Below are 17,396 nucleotides of genomic sequence, written 5' to 3'. Positions count from 1 at the left end.
TTCTTCTTAATATCTTTGATAGGTGGAACTTGAATCTCTTAGGATGTACCTTAAAAAAAAAGTAATGCTCAGAGCCTAACAAACCTGCTAACCCCAACGGTGACAATATTAACCACAAGCTGATGCTAAGACAGCTTGGGACCAAGATACATCCAGTTTCAGAGCCTGCACCTGGCCTTGGATTTCCTTTGTGGTTTTGCATTCATATTTTCCTTGGTTTCTTCGTGCTGCTTTCTCACACTCACATGAGAACCCCACACAACCGGGTGAGCTGTCTGACTAATCAGTGGTGTAAAGGAAACAATGACCATGAGTAAAGCTCTCTCAGCCACATAAAGGGGGAAAAAAACTAGGGTGGGAGAATCTGAGTTGTAATCAAAGAAATTACAGTTAATGTAGAGAGGTGGAAATGTTCAGAAATATATAACTGGTTTAGGACCTCCCTTTACATTCTTGTTTCATCTGCTTGCTCTAGTGTGACTCCCTGCATTTAAATTAAATTAGGTGTTTCAGAGAAACATTGGATTTAGTGAGATGGCTGCAGTGCATGGAGTGTTAAGTCTTATCCTCTACATCTTGAAATGGTGTAGACCAGAACTATATACAATTGTATCCTTATTAACATTTTAGGTTTGACAGGAATTACTGGGTTTCCTTAATATTGAGGTTCAACAAGTTATTTCAATACAAGGGAATTGATATCTTTCCCAACGTAACAGTAAGTTAGATATCCATCAATTGCAAAAACAAGCATGGAGTTTTTTTCTTCTTCTTAAGGCTGAAGTGCCTTAGGTTGCTTTGAAAGCAAACAAAAGTAAGAAACCAGAAGTTACTGGGAACAGCTTTAGCCTGGTTTGCCACCAAAAAAAAGATATATCCTACCTGAATATATGCACATCTTTGCTCTCTATCATCCATTGAGGGCATCTAACAGTTTTGTGGAGGGGAGAATACCAAGCTGCAGAAATATCGCAGGCGAGGAATTGTACAAGGTTTGTTGGAAACTCCAGCTTCACTTGGAAGCATCACAGTTTTATTCTTTGGTGTTCTTAGAGGCAACTTGATATACTTGTAACTTGAGCTCTGGCCACCGTCAGTGTGAAAAGCAAACAGGGACACAATGTTCCATGGCAGGTATTTTCAAATGTATTCGAAAGGCGAGCAGTGGTGCAGGATATTTCCTAGGGAAATACAGATCTTTCAGTGTGGCCATGATTGCCCTTATGGTGTACCCTTGTGTTCAACCTGGAGGAATCTTCTCAAGGTGGTTACAGCTTGTTTTTTCTTTGCAAGTTGAAGACGTGTAGAAAAGCAGGGAACGCCCCAAACTTGAGTACCTATAATCACTGTAAGTGATTTTATTAGCCAAAATTTTTGTTTTTATAGCCATCCTGATAAAGTTAGAATTATACCTGGTGGGTATATCTGCCATATAGCTGGAAGGCTCTAAAGAGGATTGCTGAGGCACTAGTAGGACTATTTATAGCCAGGGAAATATTTATAGCCAGTAGAAAAATTCAGCCTGTTGAAAAGTTTGTTCCACCATTCCAATACACGATGCTTGCAACGTCATGACCCCCAGAGCACAGCACATAATTCTCTGAGAGAGTTTTAGGGGGTGTGTCAAAGCCTCAGTGATATAATGAAACAAAATAAAGGGCGAGTTTTTCTCATTTCTATGTAGAATTTCTATTTCAAAGGGAACACACACTGGAACTAAGCTGAGGTGATCTCCATTGGGCTGTCCAACATCTAATCATGGCATGTAAGATGGTGTCATTTTTGGCAGACTTGGCTTATTTTGGACATATATAATGGCAAACAGTGTTAAAATGCATCATCAGAGGTTATGTGACTGTTTGGAAAACAGGACAGCAGTGAGAGGTTTGAGGCAGCTTCACCTCTCTGACACTGAACTGCAGTCTTTAATGACCTGAGCATAGTAATAATAGTAGCAGTAATAGCAACAGCAACAACCAGTATTATTATTGTTGTTGTTGTTATTGTTATTTATTATTATTCATGGCAACTTTAATAATAATTTTGCAGCTGATCTGTGTTTGTGTTTCCTCGTGTGCTGCTGACTGGAGGGGGTACACAGCTGGCAGGCCCTGCACGATGGTGGCATCTTCCTGACATGCACCATTATTTCCAGATCAGCAGTTTTCTTTTGACCTGCCCTAAACTCTGGTCTGTTCAGAGGAATAATGCCCGCAGGAGAGATACCTCCAGTATAGCTCTTAGTCCTTTTGTGAGGGTTTTCCCAGATCCATTTTTTTTTTTTTTTTTGGTCTAGAAGTGTAGCAGAGAGATTTGTGTGAGAGGGTTTATTAAATCCCAGCTGTGCCATACAGTCTCTGTCCCAAAAAGTCAGGACTGTTTCAGGTGGGCAGAGTAAGGCCTGCCTGAAGGACCAGCATCATCTTCAACCGCAGTGTGGCATCATTCTTTTTCCCAGGTGTTAAAAAAACACTGGGACTCACGGTTTCTCATAGCATGGGAATATTTAATGAGGAGGGAATTGCACTTGCCAGTGGCAGTCTCTTCCACATAGTGGCCTTAAAATTTCATTACAAAGCACAAATAGTACTGGTGTTGAGAGGCCACCACGGGGTGGGTTCTGCAGTACAGCATGCCTTGTGGCTTTCACACAAAACAGGGCTGAACTGAACCTAGAAAATCAGCTTTTCCCTTCTGAGGTTATTTAGGGTGATTTTTGAAGTCTCTTTTAAGACCTTTAACAGGCTTGTAAGGACAAACTATTGAATTGCTTTTTTAACTGCCACACAACGAAGGACCTGGCCCTATTTTTTTCCTTTTTTTCTTTTTTTTTAGATTAACAGTTTCGCCCAAAAGCAAAATTTGCATTCCAGAGGCAATACTGCTTTTTTCCAAGCTTACCTTCTCTCCCACTCTGAATGGTCCACCAGGAAATCCAAAAAGCACCAGCAAGTCCTAGGGCTTCGTCGAACTGCTTCAGACACTCCTGGCTCCTTCTGGTGAGGGAAAGGCATTTTTATCCATAGAAGGGCCAATCCAGCCAGAAAATCGTGCCTGGAGGCCATGGCACCATAGGGATCTCTGGCTGCCCCTGAGGGAGCTGGATTACCACTGACAGTCAATATTTTTATGTTTTGTTGGCACTTTTTAGCCACGGTATTTTAATGACAACTCTAAGCTGGTTTTATATACAAAACTTCAAGTCAAGAAAATTTGTTTCCACAGCATTTGTTTTAAAAATAGGGAAAGAAATCTTTAAGCCCCGTGCACTAAGGGTTTTCTCCACAGAGAGAAGATCATGTTGCAAAGCATCCAAAGGAATACAGCGCATTTCAAATGATCGTGTTCTGTTTATTGCCATTGAGACCTCTCTGGTTCCCCAGCTGTCACAGACTAATATTGCTGTGGTATTACAGTTTCATACTGGTGAGTTTGTAGACAGTTTTCAAGCTGATGACTGTGTGAGACTCATTCCCAAGCTCTGCATTCGGACTGCCATTGGCATCAGTCTCAAAGGTTGGATGAACGGGACAGGCTGGCAATTTACTCTATCAACACTAGGAATAAACCAGGATGTTCCCCCAACACAAACATAATTTATTTTTTTTTTCAAGAAAGACACATTACCAAATTTTGAGTTGCTGCGGATCACCTGGTGAAAAAGTAATCTGAGAGCCCACAAAATCAGACTCTACTCATGAGTCATTCTGTAACCTAAGTTACTTATCACCTCCTTGCCTCCAACTTCCCAGACAAACTGAAGAAAAATCAAAGAAAATCAATATCCTTCCCCACCCTTCCCTTTAAAATATTCAGGCAAAAGGTGTTAGGCAAGTGAAAACTGTCCCACATCTGGAAATATTTCCATTGCTGGTTTACAGAGGAAAACAACAATTTGACCCCATCACTTTGAAGAAAGGTAGAGAAGCAGTGCTGCTCAAACTAAAAAGGGATTTGGTTTATTTTGTTAATTGCAGTCCTTTTGAAAAATGATACTTAGCCTGCCAGTGAGGTGCTAATTAATGTGAGGATGTGGTGCACCATATAATAAAGACTGCTAGTGAGGAATGTGAATGAAGTAGAGATTGTTCCTGAGGTGTTGATGGGTAAACAAGATTGCTGCAGAGGTAGGCCACACTTTGCATTTTTTGCAAGCTGTTGCCTTGCTCTTTGTGTTCATTTGTAGACATTTTCCATGGTGAGAAACTGAGGAAGAGGAAAATCCTTCCCTTGGAGTCACCGCTCTGAGTTTTCAGGCACAGCAGTCTTTAGGATGGGGAGATGCTCAGAGCAGCAGCATTAAAAAATCAGCATCAGCATTTTAAAAACATAATTAAGATTCTGTTTCTCACACCATGATTTTATCTGAAACTCTGCCTGCTTGTCTGATTGTACATGAGAGTGTGTAACTGTGGCCCCCACATTGACAAAAACCTTTACACTCAGTTTAGAATCTACAGCATTTTGGGTTTGCATCTTAAATCTCTTCAGTTTTCCTCTTGACCATTTTTGCTGTTCAGACAGAAACATGCTGTAAAACACCCCATTCATGGGGAAAAAAAAATAATTTTCTGGTCCACAATTATTTAGGGAGGTTTTCTTGGTCTATCACACAGGCTTTGCATTTAAGACTTTTCCCATGCAGACACATGGAGGAGCAGTTTGCTGCCATATATTGATATTATTGATAGTAGGGTGGTACTGTGGCTCAGCCCTGCCAATGACTGTCTTTTGCAGCCATTCTTTGGTTTACAATCAAATGTGAAAACATGCTACTGATGTACTTAAGAAATCTTCCTGGAATAATAAGCATCCCATGTCCCGAAATTTTGTTATGTTTGATATGACCATTTAAACAACTGTCTGAAGTATAATCCTCACAGATGGACTGGAAAGTGTGAATTTAGGCAAGCAGAGTATGCAACCAACTGTGACTTAGTTGCAGACAAGTTCAGCCATATTCTCTTGGGAAATTCATGCTCAATAAGGTATTTTTCTCCATTTTGTTTTGAATTATACAAGAGGACAAGCCCCAAGCACATGTCCAGTCTGTGGCTGGTCCTAGTATAGGATATGGCTCTTCAGCAGGTGTATTGGAAATAAAATTCTCCAGCTGTGAGGAGGATGCTATCACAAGCTACCTGAGTAGTATCAAGTATTTCATGAACCCTTCCTAATGAACGAGCTCAGACTCACCAACCCCCCAGCAGATGTGTTCGCTTCTTTAGAAGACAGACAAATAGGACTATGAGCAATGAAGGAGGAATATCCACTCTGCTAGAAGAAAAATAGAAAAAAGATATATTGAAGTATCTGGGAGTGCTTACACTCATTACTCAGAGTCAGAGGAAGGAGCTGAGGGTCAAAGGAAGGACATCGAGTCCAATCAAGGGTGTGTGTAGGCAACTTTTGGTTGTCAGCTGGCCAACGTTAGTGTCACCCTGCTGTCAGCACTGCTCTTCCAGCCCAGGGAGAGCTGTCCAGTGGAGCACAGCTGGGTGAGGAGCATTCCAGTGCCTCAGCAAACAGCAATGCTCCTGCAGCTGCCGGCACCGGGAGAGGCACAGCAGCTTCCATGCAGGTGCATTACAGCCACCAGCTGCCGTGGTGACACCTCATGTCCTCATGCGGAACACCTGGCTGGGAATATGGAGCTGGCCACTCTGACGCCATTTGGGGCTTCCTGAGTAGATTTCAGAGTACATGGTGGTCACAGGTTTTCCCAGCCTAGAGGAGATGCCTTTCCAGCCAGTGCGATGTACCAGCAGATGAGGAAAAAGGGAGAGGATTGACCAAGCCTCTCATGAAAAGAATACTTCACCGGAAAAATGCAGTTTTGAAAAATGCATTGTTGTACTGTGACCAAAATGCTTTCTCTGATTAAACACTGTCATTTCTCCTTCCAAATGAATTAAAGGAAGGATATAATTTTGACATACAGAGGTGTTGTGCAATGGATTGTATCTTCTAAAGGTTGCTTTTTTCCTTTCTAGAAATATTTCTGAATTCTTGTGCCATTGCATTTTTAACTCCCTGTTCCAAAGGGAGAATAACTTTGGAATATTAAAAAAAAATAAAATAGTCATACTTGATAGCAATTCTATTTACTGATTTCTCTATATGCCTATATATAATATTTCTACAACCCTGCTGGCTATAAGTTTCATAAGTTAATAATTTTTTCAACTGCATCATTTATATGGTGTGGAGATTTGCTTTTTGGCAGTCCGAATACTCCAGGCTTGCCATATATTTCATGTGGAAAAGCAGAACTTTCCCAGATGTGTAATTGCAGAATTTCATGATTTTTTTTAAATTTACCTTGATAGGGCCAAAGTAAAATCTTATTGATTGTAGACAACTGTGAAACCATTTGATCACCACTGAGCAGAGTACAGAACTATTTTTTTTCAGTCTTCAAAAGATCATTATTATTTTAAAAAATTAGCAAGACTCTTTTAAAGAGACCTTGGTTAAGAGCTCCTTTTTGTTTCCAAAGTTTGTCTCCACTTCTCACACACGTTCAACCCCCTTCTGGATATATATTTAAGGCAGAGAGAGCTCCGGGCTGTTTGTACAATGAAATTGGCAGGAGACAATCTTTCATTCAGCCACACAATTGTGCTCTTAGAATATAAGCTATGAACACAACTAATATGATAATTAAATGATTTGAAAAGGTTCCTAATAAAAGAAACAGTTCCACATCATCTCAGTAATAAGAGTAATCTTACTTTCAGAAAGTGCACTTTATCTTGAAGACTTCCAGAGCCCTCAGTGCTGGCAGCACTTTGCACATGTCCAACCATACACCCGAGCCTGGTGAAAGGCGTGGCTTCCCCACAGGGAGGACAGCCAGAGTGCCATGCACTGCAACCTGCTTGGGAAGGGCAACCAAAAGGTAATTTTGGCATAGGAAAAGCATGACTGTGATTATACATGAAACAGGTTGCCCGGAGAAGCTGTGAATGAAAGACTTCATCCAGATGCAAAGCCCTGAATGCTTGATTGCTTGTCAACCAACAAGCTTGTTGCTTGACAAGCTTGTTGCTTGTCAACCAACACAACGTCTACACGTCACCTCTCCAGTGGCTCTGGGTGTAACAGCAGGGGATTTCTGAGAAACAGCACTGATAATCATAGAAGCAAAGAATGGCTTGGATTGGAAGGGACCTTAAAGATCACCTCATTCCACACCCCCTGCCATGAGCAGGGACACCTGGTAGATCAGGTTGCTCCAAGCCCCATCCAACCTGGCTTTGAGCATCCACAGCTTCTCTGGGCAACCTGTGCCAGTGCCTCACCACCCTCACAGGTTCCCAGAACCAGTTCTGGTAAAAGACACCACACTGTTCCTGCTCCTTCAGTTTGGTGTTTTTCTGGATCTCCCTCATCCCAGAAATGCACACAAAGCCACATTTCCACTGGTGTGGGGTTTTTTTTGTTCTCTTGCGGAGAACAAATAATTTCTGCCTGTTGCATCCACAGTACTGTGGGTGAAGATGAGCACAGCAATGTAACTGAGAGTCTCCTCATTATCCTGCTGTAACTGTATCTCAGAGGTAGACAATTGCCCTAGGCTTAGATTTTCTCAAAATTTATGTGTATCAAAAGGGATCTTGTACAGGCAAAAAGCACCAAGTTGATTTTTCCAAGAGCAGCTTGCCATTTTAAGCAGTTGTTGGCTTAATAAGTGAAATAGCTCAGGGCTGTGTGCATGCCATAATGATTGCATTCTGTAAGAAAAGACTGTGCCTATGGGTCTCAAAGTTTCAGAGCCAAGACTAGTCATATTTGTGGTCTTTAAGTCGCAACCCCAAGCTATTCGCACCACTGCAGATAAGGGATAGCTGATCATAAGAATAACACTGATTTTAAAATAACTAACCACAGCAAAACTAAAATGACCTAGTCAAGCAATACAAAGGGTGTATGATTGACAAGATAGCTGTTCTTTGAAATGTACTGTAGGCAGTAAATAGCATCTTATGCCCATAAGCTATTTTCTATCTTAAAGCCAAGAATAATGATCTGGCATCTGTCCTTCCTGAGTGAGGATTCAGTTCTGAAAGCTGTGGCAGCTCCCTCCCAAACGCCTCTGGAAATGATAGCAGGGGTGTGCTCATTGTAATTATACCATGGGGTGCTTCTCTTCTTTTATTCCAAAAGGGTTTCTCTCTAATGTAAACAGCTGTGCAGGGTGGAAATGGAAAGTTTCGACTCTTACACTTGTGCTTAGGAGGATTTAACTCACATTTGCATTTCCTTGGGGTGGGCAGCCAGACAAGGAAATGCAGTATCAGCAGGGCCTGATTTATCTTTTTCCCCATCAAAAATTCAAGTGGCAACTAAGATTTTGTTGAACTGTAATCTAGATAACTTTACCTAATTCCACAGAATTCAAACAGCTGCCAAGCTTTTCTGTACAGCCCCTTTCTGGCCAAGGAACACATGGGCTGAGTACAGCGTGAATGCACAGGATCAGATTGTAGGCCTGCGAGTTATGTATTCTCTGCAATGTGGTCTAGGCTTGATCTACGTGCACTGGGACATAAAACACTGGGGCTTTGCATCATGCCTCAGCTCTGCCATGTTTGCTTTCTCTTTGAAGGGGGTTTTCCTTCTGTTAGTCTCTTATTAGGGCTGTGGAAGAGCAGAAAATGTAAATTGGAGGCCATTTCTGTTCCTATTTCTACCCAAGTAGCTGCAGGGCACTGTTATCACTGCCTTACAATCACTGTAATGTTTCCATTTGGTGCCCTGTTTGGGGCATATTGCAAACCCAATCACATAGGGGTGCATAGGGGTGCAAATTCCTAAATTCCACGACCTTGATACCCAGTAGGGAAGAGTCCATGTTGCCGAGTCTGCAGTAGCAGCAGCAGCAGCAGGGTTTGCCTGTAGCACTTTGGCAGCCCATCCCAGCATCTGAACTGCTCATCCACCATTCTCATCTCACAGAAGCAACAAGAATCAAGAAATGCTAATAAACCACCAAATTTTTGCCTTTCCTTCCCTCTTCCCCCCACCCCCACTATAGGCTGGAATGCAATCTGATGAACAGAGAGCTCTTGGAACATGTCAGATGGCTTTGAGGAAAGCAAAATGCTCCCTCTTTCGGGACTGCTATGTTTTCTGATGTTGTCGCGGAGTTTTTTGTTGTTTTTCTTCCTTTTTTTTTTTAAGTGAAAAGGAGAATTGTAACTTCCTTTACACTAGTACATTAGCATAATACGTTCCTGCCTTCAGGTACTGTATGTCATTGTTATGAGTACATTTTGACATCTCTCACACTTCCAGCACTGCAAAGATCCATGACAGAGCTGAATGAAAACTTTTTTTTGACTTGGCAGAAGCAGTAAGAACACATAAAACCTGCCAGCTGTCAAGGATGTAAATGGTGATTTTGTTTCACTTTTTTAATGAATTAAAGCGGGATTGAAATCTGTCCAAAGACAGCATGTTGGGCCTTGCAAGGAAAGAAAAAAAATGAAAGGGAGGGATTTCTTTTTTTTCCTCTTTTGGCACCTCTGCTCAGAGAGTATTTATTCTTGGTAGCACAGTATAGGACAGAGCTACTCTCCTGGAAGAGCCTTGACTCTTGTCTCATGTCAGACATGAGACACCTTATAGAGACTGGTTTCAAGAAAGGACATAAAAATACTAATTTTTGCCCTATTTCAAGCCAGGAATCTGAAAAATATTGCACCCATCACTGCTTTGGAGAAGGGTGGCAACAAACCACTGGCAGAAGTCATTTTGTGTGTCATTTACATTGTAAACACATTGAAGCCAAACTAAAATCTGATGGATTTTTCTTATAAATCATGTTTCTTCCTGACACCTTACTGATGACACTTTGGGGGGAGGGGGGAGGGAGGACAACTGTATCTTTCATTTGTGAGACTGGACTTTGAAGCACTGCGTACCTCTGAGGGACTGTATTTGGTCCCTCTGGTTTCATGGTCTCAAAGTCCAAAAGCAAATTGTTTTGGAGCTTCTGGGAGATGTCCTGAGTATGTCCTGACGCTGGACCTGTGTGAAAAAACATTGTGGTTCTGAGCTCATCAGCATTGCATATTCTTAACATACTTTTCCTGCTATTGAAAATTAACTATAAAGCTTGGATGAGGAAAAAAATGGCTGTTTCATAATTTGTCTGCAGTTTATTTCTCATTTCCTTTCTTAGTTTCTTGAATTTTGCGCTTCAAACATCTTTGACCATTGTCCATGATTGATTCAGACTGTTTTGCCTCTGTTTGCAACACTACACTCTCATACATCTATCTATTTCATTACTCAAATTGCACATCTACTCCTCTGGTGGAATCTTACTCTGTATCTCACATACCTAAGCACAGTGTGACCCTCTCTCTATACATGTATGTACGTGTATTCCTCTTCGGGGATGAAAATATGGTAAAGAATTTGCCAGGTTCTTTGCTTTTTATGCCATAATTTCTGCTTAAGATTTTCAAGTGATGTCCCGTTGAACTAGCCAAAATCAAATCATAGTTTCCAAGCTGTGAAGGGGCTATCAGTTATGAAGGCTATCTCAGCACCCTAAAAGCTGAACTGCAGAGGTCTTAAATAGCACAAGCAGAGAGAAATGAAGTCTCTTCTTTTGGAAAATGTAGCACCTCTCATCAAAATAAGTTCATATTGACTGATGTTCCTGGACCAAAGACCCTCCTGGAAGCTCAGCTCAGCTTAGCTTCAGCTTGGTTGAAGCCCAGTGCAAGCACATCTCCAATAAAGTGTCCTGTGTGTAGTGGAAAAGAGGTTCCATGTGCCTGGCAAGAGGTGCACAGAGCACATTAGCTCTTGTAGGAATTTACAAACAGGCTTCAACGTACGCATTGTGAACAGACCTATTAATTCAATGTGACTTCTCAGGCAAGCCAAGCCCACTTAAGCCAGATGATTTAGACAAAATAACAGTGAAGAAATTTGTTCAGACAAAACAAAAGTTGAACACTAACTTCTTCCAAAAACTCAAGATGAACCTGAATTTCTGAAAAAAAAAAATGTGTAACTCCCTTTTCCTCCCCTTGCCTCTCCCTCAGCCGCCTAAACCCCTGGCACCTACCCACTTTAGCTGGAACAGAATGACTCTTCTCAGGTTTCCAGCCTCTCTTCAAGTAGGAAGTATAGAAAATCTCACAGGAAAGCCTTTTCTTATGAGCTTTCCAGGCAGATTTTCTGAATAAAGAGAGTCTTACACATTTCAGTTATTTATTAAGTCTTCTGAGGAGCTTCCATCCCCAGCTTTAATAGAAGCCTTCAGACACAACATGTAATTACAGGATGAAAATCTGCTAAACCGTACAACCACTTCAGTAAACTCTGTTAGGGTGTAGGAAATATAGTGAAAGTCTGGACCCTCTTCTCCTTTTTGTGAAGAGAAATCTTCATTTAAGCAGCATGGCAGATAATTGCAGCACTTACAAGACAGAGCAGAAAAGGGTAATATGATGAAATGGGGCAGCTCAGCAAATAAATATTAAATTGCAGCATTTTCCTCACTTTGGGACAGTTGTGCAAAGACACAGAGCAGGTTCACCCACCTCTGGATCCTGCTTTTACTCTGCATCTTTTACCTCTGTCTCAAATGGGGAGAACCTACTCAGAAATGAGTCCAACTGCCTCCTTCTTGATGGAAATTAAAGCACAGGAGATGAAAGGAAAGGAATTCCTGCTGTCTTTCCAAGTCACGCTTTTCTCCCGTTGGTTTGGGTCTGGGGGAGCTTCCCCACACTGAGTGGCTTCCCCCAGCAGGGGTGAGTCACATCTACCTCCACGAGTGGTCCCAAGCCCTGTGCTAAGGGAATTGCAGCCACTAAAAGAAGCAGTGGGTCCACTGGTAAAGTGATGAGCAAAGCAATTTAGGCACTTAATTCTTGCTTTGGGCAGGAACAGGGGGAAAGACGGGAATGGCTGAGCGGAGAAAGAGCCAAGTGACCACCCTCCTGCCCCCAAGTCACAGCACATTTTGTGCCACCAACACACAGCCCTGAGGTAAAAGCTGTGCAGGAGAGAAGTCAACAGTGATTATTTACTCAGTAGCTGAAGAGGTAATTTGTGCTATATTATGAAAAGTTTTAGGTTTCCTGATGTATGGGAGGCAAAAAGCCCCTAAATTAGGACGCATGGGTTGGCACCTTCAATGGAGAGAAGGTGCATGGTGTTTAGCCTCACTTTCTTTCATGGGGCTGCAGTGCTTAACTGTGCTTAATCCTTTTTAATGAACACTTTGCTGATGCAAATCAGCCCACAGATGTCTGTTCAAAGGAAAATACAGAAAAATCTTTTGAGAGACTGTGACTCTGTAAGATAGACTTGGCTTAACTAAAGAGTGTCAACACAAAGGTGAGTGAAAAATAATTCCAAGTTAAAAATACACTTCTAGGAGGATGTTTCAGACGAGAATGTTTTCTGAACTGGTGAATTTTTCATTTCATAGTTATGAAACAAATAATAATTTGATTCTACTCTTTTCTCCAAAAATAGTTCAGAACAGAGAAATACTAGCACTGTTTTCAAACAGGGCTTTCCTGTACTTTAAACCTACTTTCTTTCCAAAGGCAGGAAAGAGCACAAAGTAACACTGGCTGTTTTGCCAGTTGGAAAACATTTAGAAAGTGTGAGAATGTGAAGGGGGGGGAATCACATCCTACAGCTTTGTCACCATTTTTCAACTGGAAAAATATTGGAAAGCAGAAAGATGTTTCTTTTTTCATACATCCTTAATTTGTAGAGTGGTTCCATAGGAAGACCATTGTCTCCCAGGAAAGATATTCAAGCCAGAAAAATCAAGAGTTTTCAAGCACTCTCTAACCACACACCTCTACAATATTTCTACTCACTGACTGATACACAGGACATTTGTCAGGCTGGATATTTACTCCTGAAGATAATATGTTACTACAAATGCAGTGGCCAGATAGATCCTTCTGAGCATAATAATTTTCCATTTTTTTGCACTGAGTGATTTTTTTTAAAAGAGTTTTAAATATACAGTTACATACAAACACAAGACAAGCATTTCTTTCTTAGGACTCTACTCACTTAGGAAACATTTCAAACATTTTCAAGAGCAGGATAATAAGGAGCACATACAACAACAGCAAATTTAGAACTTGAATCATTACTCAGTGACTTTTTCAGCTCAATTTGCCACCTCTAATAATTCTTACTTTACCAGTTTTAATACTTTGAAAAGTTTGTTGGATGGCTTAATCAATCAAAACAATCACATTGCATAAAAATTTGATTTCCTTAAACTGGTGACCTTCCCCCCATCATTCAGCTTTGCTGGATGACCCTTCCCACTCTCACTGGAAGTTACTGCAATCAAATAGTATTTGGAGTATTCACATATCCTTTTGCCCAAGCCACCTTTTGCAAATCATTGCACAAGGTGCCGTGCTTTCCCCTTGCTCCACCAGAGGCTATTGCTTAAAAGATCCAGTTCCTGTAAAAACAATCATAGGTCAACGCTGAAAGAGTGATGGAAAGACCCATTTCAGTCATGTGTTTTTTGGCACAGAACCACTGCGAGTGCATAATCTGTATAAATGTTAGCTTTCTAAATAAACAGAACCTCTGGTTGCATGAAAGCAGAGAATAAAGTTGAAACTTGTTCCTCTCATTAAGCAGCGTTTCAAAACCGGAGCTTGTTTTGTTCTAAACACCCGTCAGTCCTGACAGATGATAATAAACAAATAGGAACAATAACAACGAAGCCAACAGAGCTACCCTGGACATTTTACTGTGTTCCTTTTCTCAAGTATGGAAGTATTTTGCCCATATATAACATGGAGTGGGGATGGGAAAGTCTTTGGGGCTCATATCCATACAGCTATTCTGGTTTGGGATGTTGTGGTGGCGTCAGTAGAGCTGTGCCCTCGGGGCAACCCTGTGGACAGTGCCTTGATTCCATCTGTCCATGCTTGTGGGATGTTGGTGATGTAAACTTCCCACTTGGGATCTGTGAAGGTTATATGGGAAAAGTCAGCTGCTGACAGCAGTCACTGTTCAATACTCTGTCCAGTTTTGACTCATTTCCAAACTACAATGCTCTAAGCAGGAATTCTTTCACTTGGTGTTGCTGTTGCAACTCACTATGAAGTCACTGATATATGTAAGAGTTTGGGGATTTTTTTCAGCATAACCAGGACAGCGGCAGAGTTCTTTTTATGTGCTTAAAATAGCCTGGAAAGTAAAGGGGGAAAAATAAAATTGATCCATCTAAAGCAATTATAAAAAAAGAGTCTCCAAATAGTGCACTGAGGTGTTTTTGAAAGAGAGGAGAAAGTAGTGTTTTCTGTATACTATGCTGTAAATACCTTAAAAATCCATCCTTCCCTAGCCATATGTTAAGGAAGGCAAAGCAATGCAGATAAAAAGATACAGAGGTGGACAACAGTTGTCAATGTTAAAATGTGGCTTGTCTGTGTGCTCTGTTCCACCTCCTCCCCCAGATTTCTTAGTGCTCCTAGGTGACCTTGCACAACACAGGCCAACATTTATAGGACAAATTTTCACTTTTTACTGGCTTTCTAAAATTTAAATCAGAATTAATTAAATGCTTTCATTGGAAAATATGTAAGTAGCTGATAAAGTATATCCCTAATACAGGCTAATACATGGATACACAGAGTACGTGTCGTTTTCTTCTTTTCCCACACCTACAGCAATATGTGCCCTCCACGTCTTCCCAGGACTGCCAGTGATCACTCACATGCTGCCTTTCTGGGAAAGCCAGAACAAAGAAAATAAGCACATCTTATAGCTGAGACTAGACACCTCACATCACAGATAATGTAGGGATTGCTGAAGATGTGATTTCTGTGCTATTAGAGTCATGTTGGTTCTGGAGGAGGAGGAATTTTTGATTCTAAAGTTGGTGAGTTTTAAGTCACTCAGCAATTTGTCTGAGGCAAAGGTACAATACATGGCTTTTATTTTTTAAAAAAAGCACTAAGATTATTTACTGCTTGTCACATAACACTAAAACATGGTTTACACAGGTCATTTTAAAATCACTTTTTTTCTTTGACTGGGCTGCACGGTGGTGGCAAGACCATGAATCTTATCTTGGGAGTGTATATTCGTTTTCTTCCAGGTGTGTAAAGGCATCAGATCAAATTAAAAAAAAAAAAAAATGAAAAAGAAAAACTCAACCAACCAAAAATAAAAAATTGAAATAAAATAAAAATAAAATAAAAAAAATATACCTTGCTCACTCAAAGCCCCTTGCAAATGACTACAGTAAATTCTCTGGCACTTCAGCATGATTGACATGTGAGAGTCGTGTTCTGGCACAAATATATCCTGATGAAGTTATCCTTTTAGTGGTCACAGAAGGTCATCTTTTATGTCTTTACTCCTTTGTAAATAAGGTCTTAGGTAATTCTCCTCCCACTTTCATGTCTACACATGATTTCATAGTTTAGTAACAATTTGGTGGTTTTCATTGTGTTGTGGCTTTATTTTTTTTTCTTCTTTGTTGACTGCCACCCCAGCTTTGCCAAAGTCTGTCTTGATCTGCAAGTGTGAAAGAAGGTCTTAGGCTGGGGCAGAATGTGACCCATCATCTCTCCATGTCTCACCGAAGATGTGCAGAAAGAAAAGGACAAAGATTAGCAGATACAGCCTGTTGCTCTGCTCCCATTCATAGCTCAGAGACAGCGGATCTGTGGCGTGCACTGATCACTGATTTTAGCACTACCAAGCCCATAATCCCCCCTTAGTGCTCTCCAGCAGAAGCAACACTTGAAAAGCTCATCTCTGTCTCACCCAGCAGAGGTCCTTTGGACAGGAGAGCTGCATGATCTTCCCTTTACTAGGAAAAAGGAATTTTGCTCTCTTCCAGAGGCAGATAAACACAAATCAGGGTTCCCACAAAGTCTCTTATGTCTGCTCAGAAAAGTAAAATAAAGCAGGGGGAACTACACCTTTGCTGAACACCTAAAACAGTGTAGATAAGCATTTTTAGCTTAAGTCTGTGTCATTCATTTGGCAAACAAAGCCTACATGTATTACTTAAATTCCCAGAAAACTGCACTGTATGCAAGATCTCACTGCTTGAGTGTCTTTTTAATGGCCACTTGATCTTATCATAAATTAGGCCACTAAATATCCTACTATCTTGATAGTATTTCTTGTCTCTTCCTCATTTTGAAAATCAAATTTTTTGAAATGCCAAAAATCTCTAAAGGCATTTCTAACATTTCAGAAAATATTCTGAGGCTCTTGTCAGCATGGAAAACTGCCTGAATATCATTAATAAAACATGATTAAACATAATTTTCTCTGAATTATGTCATATTTTTCATTTTTTGAAGTACAAAAGATATGTGGATGAAAACACTCAATTCTATAGATGACTTGAAAGTTCAGAATTGCCCTGGAGTCCTTTGTGTCAGCCAAAGCAGATGCTGTAATAAAATTACACATACAAATACTTTAGCAGGTTGTTCCTAAAACTAGAATCCTGTTTATTGGAAACTCCCTACCTTTGGCAATTCTAATCATATAATAAATAGTCCATTTTTTTTCAGGCACAGTGTTCATTTAACAGAAGCTCTGGAAGTGTTTGTGAATTTTTTGCATTGTCTTCCAGCAGCCCCCAAACTAAACAGTACTCATAAATCCATCCTTTATGCTTGTTTAGTTATTAAATGTTTCTGTTGGATCTGTTTCAGAGACATTTGAACTTTTCAGATGGCTCTTTAGTAATTTGTAACAAGTCTTAAGTGAACTACATCCACTTCGTTAAGGGCTTTCAATAACCTTTAAGCCCTCATGATACGATGGAATTGCAACTCTGAAAATCCCCAAAACATGACTTAAAACTACTGAACTTTTCTTATGCAACACATGAACACTTTCTGGCATTTTGGATGCCTTGACTCTGTCTTGATCTTGTTTAGAAACTGAATTTTATATATATATGTATATAGAATATGTATTACGCATTCTGTGAGTAGATCTTACAGATCATATGGCATACAGAATATACTATCATCACATACCATATGAAATATAATTAAAATATGTGTAGAAATACATGCTCTTAAACTGGAAAGGGGACAATTGTGGCATAAAAACTGCAAGGCAAGTGGCCAAGCACATTTGTGAAACTGTGATTTAAAATTAATTTAAAATATGGTTTTTCATTTTATTGGGCTTTAGTAGGTCATCTAGATATTTAGACCCATTTGAAAAAGCAGCTGTGTGGTATTTTCGTGTTAAAATCTCTGTATGTCTATAATGTTTTCCTTCGTGCCATTATTTCTCACTGACAGGTAAGGGGAGGTTTTGACACTGTTAATATAACATAGGGTGTTAATCTTATAATCGCCCTGTCAGCACTTGGTGTCAGGGTGTTA

The 17,396-nt window shown here is 40.5% G+C and overlaps 1 long non-coding RNA gene across 2 annotated transcripts in view; it reads right to left on the bottom strand.

Annotated features, from left to right (window-relative positions):
* Window positions 1-17,396, bottom strand: part of LOC135412689 (uncharacterized) — a 160,212-nt gene that overhangs the window by 44,971 nt on the left and 97,845 nt on the right. The window contains exons 4-7 of one of the 2 annotated variants that reach the window (XR_010429891.1): window positions 9,930-10,035; window positions 5,197-5,277; window positions 2,902-2,996; window positions 883-1,181 (exon numbers count right to left, since the gene is read on the bottom strand). This is a non-coding gene — a long non-coding RNA (uncharacterized LOC135412689). The remainder of the gene's footprint in view (window positions 1-882; window positions 1,182-2,901; window positions 2,997-5,196; window positions 5,278-9,929; window positions 10,036-17,396) is intronic. The other variant, XR_010429890.1, reaches the window with a different exon arrangement.

This window comes from Pseudopipra pipra, chromosome 4 (genome assembly GCF_036250125.1).
Source record: "Pseudopipra pipra isolate bDixPip1 chromosome 4, bDixPip1.hap1, whole genome shotgun sequence".
NCBI classification, from domain to species: Eukaryota; Metazoa; Chordata; class Aves; order Passeriformes; family Pipridae; genus Pseudopipra; species Pseudopipra pipra.
The sequence above is the reverse complement of the archived record's forward strand: the minus strand, read 5'-3'. Positions and strand labels throughout refer to the sequence as shown.